The following is an 11,348-nucleotide window of genomic DNA, read 5'->3' as shown; positions in this document are numbered from 1 at the left end:
TGTGTGTGTGTGTGTGTGTGTGTGTGTGTGTGTGTGTGTGAGAGAGAGAGAGAGAGAGAGAGAGAGAGAGAGAGAGAGAGAGAGAGAGAGACTGAGTTAAACAAGGGTGCCTGCACCTCTCTATTATGAATACAGTATTTGCGTGTATGCATCCCTGAAGACCAGCAGAGAGCACCAGATCTCATTACAGATGGTTGTGAGCCACCATATGGTTGCTGGGAATTGAACTCAGGACCTCTGAAAGAACAGCCAGTGCTCTTAACCTCTGAGTCATCTCTCCAGACCTCATTTCATATTTCTACAGAATTCCCCTTATACTTCTAATATACCCATTTACACTACAGTCTTATGTCATTGAAAACACTCTAAGGTTGTTGGGGCGGGAAGCCTTCCATAACAGTCCTTGAGTGACAAAAACTAGACCATGAGAATGTTGAAATCTTTTTAGTGAATTATTTTTCTGGTTTGATTATTAGAGATATTTTAATACTACACATATACTAACAAAAGAAAATCCTGGAAGTTACATCTGTTCCCATTTTTATTGTTTTGTTTTTGTCCTTTCCTGTTTCTTTTTTCTTCTTTCTCTTCTAATTTTTTCTTTCTTTTGTTTTTATTTCTGAAGACAGGTACCATGGAAAACGTATTTAAACTGAAAAATACTTTAAAACGCATGTAAACTCAATACTTTTCTACCATATCTTTTGGATAATTCACCATCTGGGATGTAAAATACGACAAACGGGTTTAATGTTTAAAATTTGTCTAACAAGCAACTGTTATTTGGACAGTCTCATCATTCAAATTCCTAAGCCTGGAGACAAAGTTGGTGTTTTAGCACATCTTTCTTTTGGATTATTTATACTGATTAGCAGCTACTTAGCCCTGGAGGAAATTAAACAACTTAACAGCTCTTTTGTACAGTTTACTTCATACTTAACACTCATTGTAATCAAATGAGATATGAATATTAAATTATAAAATGCACATTGGGCTTTGCTTTATTTTTTAGTAAAGAATTTTAAATGAGAGATATTTATACTAAAACACTCGTGCACGTGCACACACACACACACACACACACACTGATTGAAGGTTGTGGCTCAGAGAAGGAATGACTAACACAAAACCACACTGTATCCTGCTTCTGACAACCGCATGGCTGGGTTGACTGCCATCAAGCACCCTGCAGGTTTTAGTATATAAAACACATAATAAACATCACATGAGTAGACATACTTAGCAAGATGCCCCTCTTGGAAGCACACACCTTGATGGTTCTGAAATAACAGACGCACCAATAGGTCATCTGACTCTGGGCCCATGCTCTCTGACTTATGTTTCCGTGTGCCTGATCCTGTCCTAATGAGCTGCCAGGCTGTGTGGCTGGCGCCAAAGACTGTGGCTGTTGCCATGGAAAGGAAGGAGCTGCTGCGCTACCAAGGAGTCCTCTCACAGCCCAAAGAAGGAGGAAGGAAACACAGGCTGCAGGGAAGCTCAGCAGGCTTCCTGGGTTCCGTGGGCCTGCACAGAGCTGTGAGATTCAGAATGAGAGCTGAGTGTTCATGGATGGACATGGAAGGATGTTTACTTCATCAGTGACCCATGTCCTGCCAGTCTGGTATCAGGTCACCTTCTACAGTTTTCTGAAGTGTCATCAGCCTTCTCAGTGAAACAGAAAAGCTGAAATCTAAGCAGGGAAGCCCAAAGAGATTGACTCACCATGTGCCCAAGAAAAGGTCAAGTCAATGGATCAGGCTTTGAAAGAGAGGAAAATGTTGTTAAAATTAAAGGGTAGTGCAGACCTCTGCTTGGTAAAGAGAATTGCCAAATTCATGCTGTGTGCTTGAACCACTGCCCTGGGGTAGTGACTGGCTAGCTGTAACATGTCCATTTCTCTTTCTTCCTAAGCATACATTTGGACTACGAGTCCCAGCATCCCATTCGGTTAGGTGTGGTCATGTGACTGAATCCCACCCTCACAGATACCATTTACAGGCCCAGCACCCTTCTTTCTCTCTTGTGTCTGATGGATTGGTGTCACTGCTCAAGCCGTCTAAGAAAACAAGATAAAGACGACAGAGCACTCACTTCTGGCCCCATCCAAGCGGACCTTCAGGCTTGTGGATGGACTTGAGAAATAAATATTCTCAGATCAGGTTACTCATGTGTCAGGATTTAACAGCTAGGGGTAGCTTTGTGATCAATGGACTCATTAGGCATAAAGTGTTTGCATAAGGCCCCCCTATAATCAGCATCAGGGACCCTTCCCCAGTTAGGGACACAAGTCTGGATGGAAGCCCAGTTTAAATGTCTGGCAACTAAAGAAGTATTTGGCAAGTTCCCCTTTGCCAAATTTAGATGACAATGTGTATGCCCATACATAGAAAACTGTCAATTTCTCTAAACTCAGAGATTCTTCTCTAACACGGGTACATTGACCCTTGGTGGCATTGAACGTACCCAGAAGGCTGTAGTTGAAGGAGCACAGCTTCAGCTACCATCTCCAGAGGAACGTGAGCAGGTGTTCCTCAGCCCCCTGTGCTGCTTCTTTCCCATAAAACAAAAGCACAGAACCCGCCAGGAAGAGCTTCCGGTGGGACATTCAATGACAAACCCTGGAAAGGCCATGGTGCTGTTTCAACCTACCCTCCTTGGAACTCAGGTGAGATAGACCTAGCCAAGAACTACTTCAAATGCAATGAATGAAACAGAGGTCAATTAACTCTATCAGGAGAGAGCACTTGAGTGCCTCCAGATGGATTCTTTGAGAGGAAAAAGTCACGTGGGAAAAAAAGACTGAGGAAATAAAGCATGACCATGTGGTTGCTTCCTAACCCAGCTCTTTGCTAGGCAAGAAGCAAGAATCTCAGATATGAGGGGAAACGCATGGCATATGTATGCAGAAACACAACCAGGATTTAAACCTAGACCTTTCTACTATTCCAAATCCAAAGAGAGCTAGCTTCTGTTTGTAGAGTGAAAACTTGGTAGGTGGACATTTGACTCAGGACACACAGAAAGGATTTTAAATTCCCACAATATTTTCCATTGCCAAAGCCAACACTTGTATACTTGATACCCATCACCTTCTGTTCAAGCTGTGTACACCCCCCAAGTCCAACTCCAATCCACACCTGCCAGGAACACAGATCCTTCCTCTTCATTCTCTGACCTTCTCATTTAGAGTATTCCTGACTGAAGTGTAAATGTCACGACTCCTGTGTACAAGTAGATTTTGTAGTAATTCATCTTTGCGTTGCCTCATATAGACAAGATGCTCAATCAGACTGGGCAGTGTTCCCTCGCTGATCTCCTGATTGATAGCTGAGATTATCGTCTCGCATACATTTGCATCATAATCTCAGCTCCTTCACAAATGCTGCTAGAATCTTCTATGCCCTGGAATCACGTGTTGCTCCCCTGTCAGGCTCTGAGTCTATCAAAACACCTTGAGAACTGCCTGTGCAGAGAACCATGCCCGGCCTTCTGCAAACCAACGGAAAAAAAAAAAAAAACAAATTCCAGGGTTTCAAGTGCTTCTGATAACAGTGAGAGCAGCGTTGGGATGCGGCTCATGAGCTACTGCCCTACACCATAAGGGATATGAGTTAAGAAGGTGAAATCTCTGTCAGAATGCTGCACCTAAATTCTCACCCACAGGATTGTGTGGCGAATACTGAGTGTCTCTGGTAACTTCCATTTAATAGTTCAGGCTGCCCTGGTTTGTTGTAAACACTGTGTTTAAAGCCTCTTCCTAGTCTAACCCCAATGTTAGACTCAGGAAGTTAGTGCTTCCCTAAACACCTGAAAGAATCTTAATTGAGCAGTGTTCAGTGCTCAGGTGCCAGGTGAAGCACACATTCCTGCCACAGACCTTCAGAGTCACCCACTCCTAGCAAACTTTGTAAGCCCTGACCACATAAACCAGGCAAAACATGGGTTACACCTCAGTTCTGACCAAAGTATGGGAGCAAAATTCATTAGTCTTTCAAATCATTTATGCTTTAATTTGCTTGTTCTATCACACTTGCTTATATTGGTAGCCATCTCCTTGTCAAAAGAACGATATTTTAAATTTATTCTTTGAAATTTCCAGATGTGCAAACAGTGTATCTTGATCATGTTCACCCAGACCCACGTCTCCCTAACTCCTTCCGGGACCCTTCCAACTTCATGACCTCCTTTAAAAATTATTCAGTTAGTTTTCAACTCTGGTGTGGAGTTCTGTGATGGGGTAAGGGCAACCCACCAGGGGCCACAGCCCCAAATAAAAGTTACTATTCATCCCCCGAGGGTCATCAACAGCCTTTATCTCCTCAGCGGAGGCCTGAGGAGTCCTTTACCCCTACATGGCGGTCTTTGTAACTGACTTGCTATTTGCAGGTCTTGTGTTGTGAATATGTAACAGCCATATCACTTCCAAAGTCATATATCAATCTGTTGATTTCATTGGTTAAGTTATAATAAACCAGCTGCTTGGCCTCATGGCTTGGAACATAGATGGGAGGAGTAAACAGAATAGAATTCTGGGCAGAAGAGGAAGTGAGGTCAGACTCTGCTCTGCTTCCGGAGAGACGCCATGCTCAGCTCTCCCTGGTAGACGCGATAGCTCTGCACTCTGAGGCAGACGCATGAAGCTCAGATCCACGATGGACAGAGGCTAGAATCTTCCCGGTAAGCGCACCTTGGGGTGCTTACACACATCATTAGAAATGGGCTAGTCCAGGTGCAAGAATTAGCCTGTAAGGGCTAGAGTTCAGGGGCCAAGCAGTTCTTTAAATGAATACAGTTTGTGTGTTGTTATTTTGGGCATGAGCTAGCCAAGCGGCTGGGGTGTTGGGGACGCAGCCCCGCCGCTCATATTTCAACACCAAAGGACAGTTTTTCATAGGACTCCTCCCAGCTCTTTGGCTCTTACGTTCTTCCTGTCCCCTCTTCTGGGATGGTCCTTGAGTCTTGGTGGTTGTGATGATGGGGAGGATTGATGAGAGGAGGGTTGACATAAAAGTCCCCCTGCAGGTTGATGTAGAGGAGGGTTGACATAAAAGTCCCCCTGCAGGTTGATGTAGAGGAAGGGTTGACATAAAGGTCCCCCTGCAGCCGAGCACTCGCTGTCCCTTATTCTCAGCATTCTGAGGGCCACAAGTCTCTGTAGTAAGCACTACCCACTGCAATAAGAAGTTGCTGTGATGAAGGTGGAAACAGTACAAATCAATGCATAGTGCTCTTTAGATTTTGTCAACTTGATACAAACAGGAGTCACCTGAAGAAGAAACTTTAACTGAGAATAAACCTCAGTCAGATTGATCCATGGGCTAGTCTGGGGGGGGGGGCATTTTCTTAATCAATGTTATGGGAGGGCCCAGGACTCTGGGTAGTGCCACCCCTGAGCTGATGGCCCTGGCTGATATAAGAAAGAAGACAAAGGAATGTGAGCCCAAGCAACAAGCTAGTAAGCAGCATTCCTCTGTGGCCTCTGCTTCAATTCTTGTCTCAGGTTCCTGCCTTGAGTTTGCTTTCTGCCTTGGCCACGTCTTGATGAAGGATTGTAATCTGGAAGCCAAATAAACCTCACCTCTCCAACTTGCTTTTGCCCAGTGTTTTATCTCAGCAATAGAAATCAAAATAGAATATATAAACATAGACATTTAGGAGGCAGCTTCATAATGCGACTATCTAGAAAAACAACGTCAGTAGGTTCCCCTTTAGGGCCTGTGGTTTGCATAACCATGGACTTTGACCATGTTTCCCTCCTGTGGAGCAGGCTTGAAATCTAATCAAGAGAGCAATTGGTTGCTCCCTGTCTTGGTTACTATTCTATTTTGTGATAAAAATTCAAGGCGAAGACAACTTATAAGAGAAAGCATTTGATTTGGGGCTTACAACTTCAAAGAATTAAAGTCCACGATGGTGGAGGGACAGCTGAGAGCCTATATCTTGATCCAAAAGTGGGAGGCAGAGAGAAATAGGCTCAGAATGGCATGGGTCTTTTGAAACCTTAAAGCCCACCCCCACCCCTCCCTGCAATATTTCTTATCTTGTTCCCCTGAGACAGCATCTCTCCTCAAACTGGAATCTTGCTTTTACTAGGCTATCCTGGCTGGCCAGTAGGCATCTGCCTGTCTGTGTTCCCCTCTATCTCTGTCATGCTCCAATACTGGAGTTACAGGCATGCACAGATGTTAGTTAGGTTTTTATTCGCTGTGAAGAGACACCATGACCATGACAACTCTTATAAATGAGAACATTTAATTGAAGCGGCTCGTATACAGTTTCAGAGATTCAGTCTATTACCATCATGGCGGGGGCGCTTGGCAGCATGCAGCAGGCTTCGGGCTGGAACTACATCTTGACTCAGAGGCAACAGGAAATTAAATGACTCACTTGGCAGTATCCTGAGCATAGGAAACTCAAAGCCTGCCCCGACAGTGACACATTTCCTCCAATAAGGCCATACACACTCCAATAAATCTGCACCTCCTAATAGTGCCACTCCCTGTGAGCTTATGGGGGCCAAATACATTCAAACTACCACAATAGTCAGGCAGACTTTTGCGTGGGTGCTGGGAACTGAACTCAGGTTCTCCTGTGTGCAGAGCAAGCTGGGTGATCACTGGGTGATCTCCCCAGCCCCATCCTGATTCTTGGAAACAGAGTCTCTCACTGGATCTAGAACTCAAGGTTGGCTAGGCTGGCTGTCCAGCAAGATCCAGGAGTTCTCCTCTTTCCAGCTCTCCAGAGCTGAGGCATCTTAGTGGCTGACCCACCCTCCAGCCCCATGTTCTGATTTTAAATGCTGAAGCCCCTAACCTAAGGTCAATACATTACACATATTTGCCTCACCCACAACCCAAGCAGTAGAGAAAGTACTGAAGTGGAGAACGTAGCTATGGCAACCATGGGTCCCCAACACCCACATCCTACTTCACAACACAGTATGGGTCCTATTCTTCCTGTTGTGGCTTAAGCTGTTGTCCCTCAGAGCTATGCTGAAGTCGTAGCCCTGGTTCTTAGAGATACAACCTCATTTAAAACAGGGTCTTGAAGCCTCCTATCATTAAGTTGAAATACACACAGAATTGAAGTTGGGCTTAATCCATGACTGGTGTTCTGAGAAATCCAAGCACACCCATAGGAGAGAGAGAAGAGCGGGTTATGACAGAAGCAGATAGCATAGTGATGCATCCACAAGTCAAGGAATGGCTAAGAGCGGCCCAAGTCACCACAAACAAGAACAAGAAGAGGTACAGCAGAGACTGCAAACAATGCCATCATACCCCTTGATTTAGAATGGTTGGTCTTCCAGAGTAACAAAAAAATTTTTTTCTGTCATCATAAACCACCCAGTTTATTGTATTTTGTTCTGCCGTCTACAGGTTAACTTTCATTTTATCTTCTATTTCGTTTATTTAATCTCTGGGTTTTTCCACTTTTAACTTTTGCAGTATTTTCCATCAAGATTTGAAGGCTACAGTTTTATTTAGAAGCATGTTTCTAGAAATGGCAGCATTCTTTGATGTGTTTGCAGTGGAATGTGATACAGCAAGGAGGAAGAAAGGAAATGGTTGTCTTTTGATACATTGTTTCTGCTTAAACAAAGTGCCAATACATTGTTTCAAAGTGCCGATACATTTGTCTCAAAGTGCCGATACATTGTCTCAAAGTGCCGACACATTGTTTCTGAGGAAACAGAGTGCCAATACTTTGTTTCAAAGTGCCGATACATTGTTTCTGCCGAAACAAAATGACGATACATTGTTTCTCGAAACAGAATGCTTTCAGCCGCCAGCCGTGTGGCAGTGCAGAGTAATGTGGCAGAAGCATACAGCCTGAACTCTCCTTTGGCATCGTCACAGATGAGCGGATTTGGCTCTGCTATACAGAGCTGTCTGCCCCTCATGAACTTCCTGTAAGAGGCTTCCAGAGGGGAGCCCTGAGCGTTCACACCGTTAAGTGCTGGTGTAACAAGCAGAGACCATTAGACTTGAGACCTCCTCATAAAATCGTCTTATTGCAGAAAGAATGAAAGATGAGAATAGTGTGTTATGTATTAAGGGTTCCATAAAAAGAAATTGTTATCTACTGCAGGAAAAAAAAAACCTGTGTATTTAATCATAAAGCACTTTTGAGTTCCTTGTAAAAGGGGGCAAACTTTAGAAAAGTCCATGAGGCATATCTGAAGGGAAAAGTTACTTTTTCCAGAACACTCAAAAATTTCTTGATACTTTACCCTGTCTACAGATCTGTGCCCCGCTTCTGCTAAGTACCCACAGTGTTCTTCCTGGCTCACATGGATACTCTTGTGTTTACAATGACCTGGGTCATGAGTCCTGTGCCTACCTAACAGAAACAAATAATTCAGAGAATCTATCTCTGCATGCCCACCAATACAGCATGTTGCCTGTAAATTCTTCTTGACCACATGTTAACCCTGACGCCTACAGGGTTAAATGCTAAGATGATGTGCTTTTGTGAAAACACTTGCTGAAATTAAGGTGCAATTTCTCTGCTTGGTTGGAACTAGTTCACAGATAATGTCTGCAGGAACTGATGGATCGTGCGGCTATTATGTGGCTTTGTCTGTTGAATGTTTTCTGTGCCAAGACAGCCTCCAGCTAGCACTGTAAATAACGGCTCCTTGAAATAATGGCCCTTGATATGTCTTCCTAATAGGTGGAGTGAGGTTCATACTTGTCAGGGGGCCCATAGACCACAGGAGGGTGTCTACTGCTTCTACCCAGGTGATCCCTGTCAGAATGGAAGAAACCCTGTCTCTCTCTTGCTTGGGATAAGGGCTTTCTCTTTCTTTCTGCAGAGGCCTTCCTTTCTCTTATGATTGTGATACTATGATTTCTGTGTGACACACCATAGTTACATAAAACTCTCTGCACCTGGATACAACTGCCAAGCACAGCACTAGGAGATTAGACAGCAAGGTCCAGAGGAAATCACGTGAGGTGCTACTCCCAAGCTGTCTGGAAACATCAGGATTATCACTGTCCTTTTTATTTTCTAATCATATTTTACTATACTCCGATATCAAATTTAGAAAGGAAGTCACAAGATTAGTATAAACTATATCTGATATATTCTTATAATTCACCAGTTACCAATTCAACGTAATCAATTACTTTATCCTATTTGTATTATCCATAATTCTTTCTCTCCTCTGTCTCTCTCATTCTCTCTGTGTGTGTGTGTGTATGCGTGTTCATGTGTGAGTGAGATCACTCTTCCATATCTATGAGTTCTACAGCTGTGAATTCAAGCAGTGCCAGATCCAAGATATCCCTTGTAAAAGCATCATTATTGAACACGTACAGACCTTTTTATAACCTTGCTATTATTATCAGTATGACAGTCATTTCTGTGGCATTTTTGCTGAATGCAATCTAATATGCTACTTAATACAAGCAGTACAGAGGTGATTTAAATTACAAGGAAAGATGTGTGTCCTGTACAAACACTCTGCTGTTTTATATAAGGGACTTTAGTATCACTGGGTATTACTGGGGATGAGATGAGTTGCATAGCCAATCCCCATGGATGTTGAAGTAATCATGGTATAAATTTGTATATTTATATATGTATATGTGTGTACATCTATGATATGCATGTGTGCACATGTACACACATGTGAATATTATTTTTAAATTATTTGCTTTTATTTTCAAATCATTTTACTGCATTTATGCCACTCTGTAACACTGCAGTGTGTGTGTCTTAGAAATAAAGATGTTCTCTAATAGAATCATGACAAAGTTTTCAAAATAATAACATGTGGATTTGATGTAATTCTATTATCTAACCCATAGTCTGTCTTTAGAACTTGTCTGGCATCCCTACAGCGCATTGAAGAGCTGACTAGATTCTACCCAGTACTCAGTGCAGGGCATATACTGTATTTGGGAGTCCTTCTCCTTGGTCTCCTTCAGTAAGGACAACTTTGCTCCTTTTTGTGGGTCAGAAAATTTCAGGGCAGTTCTCCTGCAGATGTGGCTCAAACCAATTCCTGATGAGAGGTTAGTGTGTAGAATATTGGGTCGATTTCTCTTTTCCCACATAGATTCAGATTACACATCTGGCAGAAACATCACCGTGATGAACATCTTTTTAATGTCCAGTCCGAGGAGGCCTGTGCCGATAGCCCATGATCCACAGTACTGATGCAAACCTTCCAGATTTCTCCGCTGGACACTCTCTAGCTTTGTCTATTTGGTGACCAGATAAACTGTGGGGACCTCATAAAATATGAGGTCCTGGAAACTTCCTATCATTTTTTCTGTAGATTTATTACACAGCAACCTACTTTTTATTATTGTCCCAATAAGTATAACTTTCAAGACAATTTGAGGTTTACTTTAGCTGGGTTTTCTTCATTGAAGAACAATTGCCACGCAAAAAGTTTTGCATTTTTTTTTGTTTTTTTATTTATTTTTTTGTTTAGTTTTGTTTGGTTTGATTTTGTTTTGTTTTTGAAACAGGGTTTCTCTGTCGCTTGGAAGCCTGTCCTGGAACAAGCTCTTGTAGACTAGGCTAGCCTTGAACTCACAAAGATCACCTGCCTCTGCCTCCCCAGTGAAGTTTTGCATATTTAATGCACATAAGTTGCTGAAGCTTTATGTGACTACACACACCTGTGAGCCCATCACCACAATCAATGCCACAAATTAGCCCTTCAACGCCAAGAGTTTCCTTCTTCTCCACTTCTAGCTTTTAAAATTTATGTCACCAAAGGTTTTTTTTTTCCTTTTGTGGTAAGAGCATTCAACGTAAGATTTATCTTCAGAGCCACATTTTAAGTGTACTGGTACAGTGTTATTTACTATGAGGCCAATGCCAAACAGTAGATTTGTAAGATTAAGTGCACTTCTTTTTCATGACTCAGTATGAATCATAGTTTACTTCCTTCAGTGTGTATAATGCATTGCTGTCATTAGTTACTATTATACCTAACCCAATTAGCCAGCAGGTGCTCCTTCAAGCTAACTCCCTCATCCTTTTTATCTACCCATTTATCTTCGAGTATTTCTTTACTTCTAGCACAACAAGAGGCCCTGAGTCATTTTAACAAAACTATTACATGTTTTAAAGAACAATTTCCACACAAAGGAATCCTGTGGTCAGCAGCTCCTTTGTATGCCCTGTCTTGAGTGACTGGGACAGGGGAGGGAATGAGCTGTCCCAGGCAGGGGAGCTAACATGACCGTCTTGCGTCCAGCAGAGTTGAAGACGTTCACTTGGAGACTGAGCCTCAGCAGAGTGTAAAGGTTGGAGCCTAGTCAGTAGCAGGAAACTGTGCTTGGGTTGGTTTATCCATGTACGCCTTGCTAAAGCATCTCTGG

This window comes from Alexandromys fortis, unplaced genomic scaffold, assembly GCF_014885135.2.
Source record: "Alexandromys fortis isolate MF-2015 unplaced genomic scaffold, M_Fortis_MF-2015_v1.1 scaffold_53, whole genome shotgun sequence".
NCBI lineage: Eukaryota > Metazoa > Chordata > Mammalia > Rodentia > Cricetidae > Alexandromys > Alexandromys fortis.
Note: the sequence above shows the minus strand (reverse complement) of the source record.